The sequence below is a fragment of the Magnolia sinica genome, chromosome 12 (assembly GCF_029962835.1).
Source record: "Magnolia sinica isolate HGM2019 chromosome 12, MsV1, whole genome shotgun sequence".
In the NCBI taxonomy this organism is placed as follows: Eukaryota; Viridiplantae; Streptophyta; class Magnoliopsida; order Magnoliales; family Magnoliaceae; genus Magnolia; species Magnolia sinica.
The window spans coordinates 75411554-75417144 of NC_080584.1; the positions used below are offsets into that span (position 1 = coordinate 75411554).

The 5591-nt window shown below is 35.3% G+C and overlaps 1 long non-coding RNA gene across 1 annotated transcript; it reads right to left on the minus strand.

The window, feature by feature from the left end:
* Positions 1 to 1357: 1357 nt before the first annotated feature.
* On the minus strand, positions 1358 to 2708 carry LOC131220651 (uncharacterized). Its single transcript, XR_009158755.1, has 4 exons — positions 2508 to 2708; positions 2332 to 2400; positions 1588 to 1674; positions 1358 to 1423 (listed from the first exon to the last, which is right to left on the minus strand). It is a non-coding gene; the product is annotated as an uncharacterized LOC131220651 (long non-coding RNA).
* Between the last annotated feature and the right edge of the window lie 2883 nt (positions 2709 to 5591).

Consider the following 5591-nt stretch of genomic DNA (forward strand, 5'->3'; position numbering starts at 1 on the left):
CGTAGGTAAAAATATTTACAAAACTTATACCTACGAATAGTTTCGTAGCTAAAAATATTTACAACACTTTTACCTATGAATTTTTCGCAGGTGAAAAGTATTACAAATCTTTTACCTACAAATATTTTCGTAACTAAAAATACTTAGAAAATTAGCTAAAACTTTTACCTACCAAGATTGCCGTAGCTAAAAAGTATTATAAGACTTTTCCCCCACGAATATATTCGTAGCTAAAAATGCTTAGAAAACTTTCACCTACAAATATTTTCGTAGTTTAAAATTTTACGAAACAGGTAAAATTACTTACAAAACATATACCTACAAAGTTTTTCGTAGGTGAGAATACTAACGAAAGTTATACTTACAGAACGTTTGCCTACGAAAACTTTCGTAGGTAGGTAAAAAAGTTCTTTTTATTTTTTTTTTCAACATTCCTGTGCAAATTTCTTCATATATACCTGATATACACCTGCTACAATATATTTGATCATATTCTTCCTGATATACACCTGTTATGTAATATATTTTATTATTCTGATGAATGTCATAGAAAATAAGGCAAAAATGTGATGCTGGCCTAAGAAATTTGTTCAGGGACAACCTTACGTGTTTAAGGCATGTTTATGATTTATCAGTCTCCTTAGTAATGGAAACCAATATACAACAATTAGTAACTATACCTTCACTTATACCCATGATCAAGTTTTGACTCATCGGTCAACCAAGGTGAATCTGCATTCCTAGTTTTCAAACAATTTGTCAAAAGCCTATTCTAGCCATATGTTTAAAGTAAATGCTTATAGTGCTGGGTACGGAGGTTTTGATATCATTACCTCAACCAAGGGCTTTTTATCATGGAGCAACATATCAACACTCCTTTCAGTCTGCATAGAATAAAAGAATAATATAAGATGAATAGATTAAAAGAATGATATAAGATGCAAGGATTATCACCCATGATCATGTTTTGAAATATTCTGAATGAATGTGCGCGATGAGCCAATGACAAACATATAACATGAGTTCTTTTACTTTTAGATAGGAAAAGACCTATATCTGGAGCTAATAATTCATAAATAGAGTGCAAATGAATGAAATGTAAATAGAGTACATAGATGCTGAGAATATCAAAGTTTGAAGGCATGTTTTCTTTATGTGCTACACAACTGTATTTTCCACCATTTGCTTCAAATGGTGGAGAAGACTGATCCACTGTACATGCGGCATGAATGGATGTCACTCCAGGCCATTCAAATTGTGGTCCCAATTGTTGACGTACCCGATGCGTGACCCAATATTTCCTTTCCCTCATTTCAACCAGAAAATGGAAGGTTGGAGGAGCTTTTCTCTCAAGAATGCTTTTCTGAGAACCTCTAACACGGGCTTCATCATCTCAAAGAGTAACAGTCTCAACTCCCCCAACCTGGATATAAATTGACTCAAGTCAAACTGAATAAATTGTAGAAATCGGTCTCAAGCTTGCAGCCCAAAAGCTATATTCATTAAACAAATCCAACATCCGACTTGATACAAGTGTGTGCATAATCAGAATGGCTCATCAGTCGATCCCCAAACGAGGTTTCTCACCTGTCAGATGTTCAGATTCCATTGCTGACTCAAGTCCAGTCCCAGATTTGCTCTTTGTTTTTGTGCCGCCATAGACAAAACTCTCAACTATTAAATGTACAAGACCAATAACTATCTAGTTTTGTTAAAAAATATAAGCACTTCTCTAATCAATGCTAAAGATTCACATTTTTCAGTAATAGAGTTACTATTCATATAAAAAAAATGCTCCAGATAACCAAACTGCATCAAAATGTGATTAACCATTGCCTTGATAACCAAGTTGCATTAAAATGTGATGTGTCGATCTGTGCATGTGTTATATAACTACAGCATGTGTTTTTCCTTACTTCATTGTGTTCAACACGCATGATCCTTGTTAGCATCACCCACCTGTAACCAAAAATAAAAACTCGCAATGCTCTGTTTTCTTTGCTTCTCTTTCTTTCAAGCCCTCTAAAAATCCCAAAAACCATTTTCATTGCTTAAAATCTTCAACAACCAAAAAAAAAAAACCAGCTTTTTGTCTCTTATTCCTCTTTTCTTCTAAAAAACTCTAAAACGTTATAAGAACCAGAAACCAACATTCCAATAACGGCTGGAAAAACCCAGCTAAGAAATCCAAAAAAAAAAAAAAATCCCAAACAAATGGAAAATACAAATTAAACAGCTTTTTTCTGAAAAGAAACAGAGATCCCACATGAGGAAAAAGAAAAAGAAAGCAAATCCAACCCCAAAAAGAATTAGAGAAAAAGAAAAAGAAACCTGCACATATAAGGTGTTTGGATGAGCAGTAGCTTTGAGAAGATAATCAGTACCCCAACGAATAGCTTCCTACAACGAATATCATCATACAGAAAAGTTATGCAGCAAAATTGAAGAACTAAAAATATAGAAAAAGATAAGGATGAGATGTCATAAAAAAGAGAGAGAGACAATACTTCAAGAGCACATGCTCATCTTCTCAATTATAAACTCTGAAAAACTAAGCAAAATCTGCATTATCTAAAAACCAAATAAACATCCAACAATTCATGGGCTGAAGTGAATGCTTCCCCATACTTTTGTTCAAATATTAATCTTTCCCACTCTTTCTTTAGACCCATAGGTGCCTCAAACCTATTGGACAGTCATGGCCTGAACAAAATCAGCAATACATAGCCTCCAAAACAGATAGTATTCAATTATCAACTTTCTTTCAAAAAGTTTTAAATCTCAAGTTTGTAACCACTTCAAGAAAAGGAGGCATTAGCCTCGGTTCAAAACTGTGGCTAAAAAGGTTAAAAACTTTAGCCTCAGCTTTGCCTCAGTTATCCAAACCGAGGTTGAAACCCCCATGGCTAAAGGCTTTAGCCTCAGTTTTAGCAACCGAGGCTAAAATGACTTTTATAGCCTCGGTTCTTCAAGTGAGGCTAAAAGAACCTTTTTAGCTTCAGTTTTCTCGAAATGAGGCTAAATCAAAATTTTAGCCTCCATTGTTTCCAACTGAGACTAAATCTAAATTTTAGCCTCAGTTGCCTCCAATTGAAGCTAAATCTATTTTTAACCTCGGTTCTCAACAACTGAGGCTAAAGCCTTTAACCACGGGAGTTGTAGTCTCAGTTTAGGTAATTAAGGCAAAACTGAGACTAAAGATACATTTAGCCTTTGTTGGCATCAAGTGAGGTTAAATTGAATTTTTAACCTCATTTATCAATAATCGAGGCTAAATCTAGTTTCTATCAACAAAAGCTAACAATATTATAATCAACCAATCATTGAACCTGTGCATGTTTCACCCATTTAACATCCATCAAGACAACAATCAGCACAATACCAACAAAACAATTAATGGTCTATTGAAAGTTTTCAAAACAAACAAACTGCCACATCTTTTGCCATGGACATCAATAGCATCTCCAGCGCTTCTACAATGTGTCTGAATAAGGAAACCCGATGATTTATTTCATTTTTTCAAACATGAGCAAGAAAACAGCATAGAAAAGGTCTGAAACTACTTACCCAAAAGGCTTTAATGGAGCCAAAAATCCATGAATTCTCATGTTTTCCATGTTATTATCATCATGTCGATATACCTAAAGTATAAATAAAAATGGCAGTAATGATCATGCTCAAAACTTCTTAAAATCAGAATACAAATAGAAAAACTACCTGAACAATCAAATCCTTGAGAAGCTTCGACTTTTGAGGTTTTCTTGACTAATTGAATGAGAGCAAATCAACTTGTGCCTACAGCATATAGAAAAAATCATCACAATTTCTAAGTTGGCATTATACTATTCCTCCCACTCTCATCTGTCCATTTCCACAAGCTTGAAAATACAACCACGACTGTATTTGTATTCCAAGTTTTCTGAATTATGAACCACATCTAGGATGCTTTAATTCAATCAGCCATATGTTGATGATAACACGAAAAACCAAAAAGACCCTACTCGAGTCTTTTTCTAGTACAAGAAGAAACTGATTTCAATATCACATGAAGTTTATTGTGCTGCCAAGTTCAGAACAGGAAACAATGAATAAAATTTGGCTGCAGCAATCATAACTAATGACAGTTTAGATTCTAATTTTAAAAAGGAATGGATATCCCACCGTAATAGGAGCAACACCATAACACCATTTGTTCACCGGATTTTTCAGGTTGGTTACAGTTGCCATGCAACCATTCAAACTGGCTGCTACAATGTGATAGCAGATATGTTACAAAATGCTTGCATACGAGATGGTGGGCCCATACGAAAATGATGGATGAAAATAGGCAACACTGCTACACTTCTAAGACACATTCCAAACATCATATTGTTTGAACAGTCCTACAATATGAATTAGTAAGCATCTTTTGTTAAAACAGGAACATTGGATTTTTCACTTTTTAACTTTCCAATAAATATCCCATGTTGGAAATGTGGCTACATGGCCATTAAATCAGCCATATGTTAATGATGGTGACGCAATAGCCCAACCCATGACCCGATTCCTGCTTTTAATCATAAGAAAATTCTCTCTAATTAATGAGGAACGATCACATACAAACATTGGCTGCTATGCTTACTATGCTACCCTGTTATCAGGACTGCTCATAGTAAGCTATGTACCTGAGCTTCACGCGTGGCGGATCCTCTGTTCAAGAAACACATTGCCTAATTTTCAGTCCTGAACTGGAAAATATGTTTGCCATGCTCCAGTTGAAGGTTTTGGATCTTCTGACATAGTGGACTATTGCTAGCATATGGGTGACACTCCCCTCTGTGCAAACAGCCTAAAAACAGAATATGCATGGAAATTTTAGTGGAACTGTTTACTACATTGTTCCCCGTGTGAATTGGTGCTTTGGGAACTCCAAACTCAGCAAACAGACAATCAATCAGAGTAGGGATTAAGGATGACAGGTACCTTGAGTTCTGCACCAGTTTTTGCAATATTTTGCCAGAATATCAGAAAAGAATCAGTTTTTAGAAAGTGCAGTTTTCATACCTAATATATCCATAGCTCAAGACCCTTGCTGACAAGCCCCATGAATGCATGAGTAGGATTCCTAGCACAACCCTGTTTAGTATAATAGAACAAAACCCATGAAAGGCTGAGTTAAATCAAATCAATTTTAGTTTCTATGATAATGTAGCTAAAGAATTTTCCAATTTGCACTGAAATAATTGACAATACAATACATTGTATCCAACATTAAGGTCACACATCAATTGCTATTGCACTTTCTGGGAATGCATAAATGGTTGCCTTAAAACAGCCAAGGTTGATTGGAAGCAGTGGCAAACGGATAGACCTCCATTAAGACACCAATCACATACCCAAGTGTCCTGACTGTAGTGATCCAAGGGCCCAAAATACAGCATTTGATATACAGTTGCCAAAAAGCATTAAAAATCATGCTGGTTGCCAAAAAGTGCTAGAGATAGTTCTGGTTACCGAAAAGAGTTTAAGACCTACCATGTTACCATGAAGTGCCCTCAACATCTACACCAGATAAGAAAGAACATGAAACAGTAGAGATACTGAATTATGCT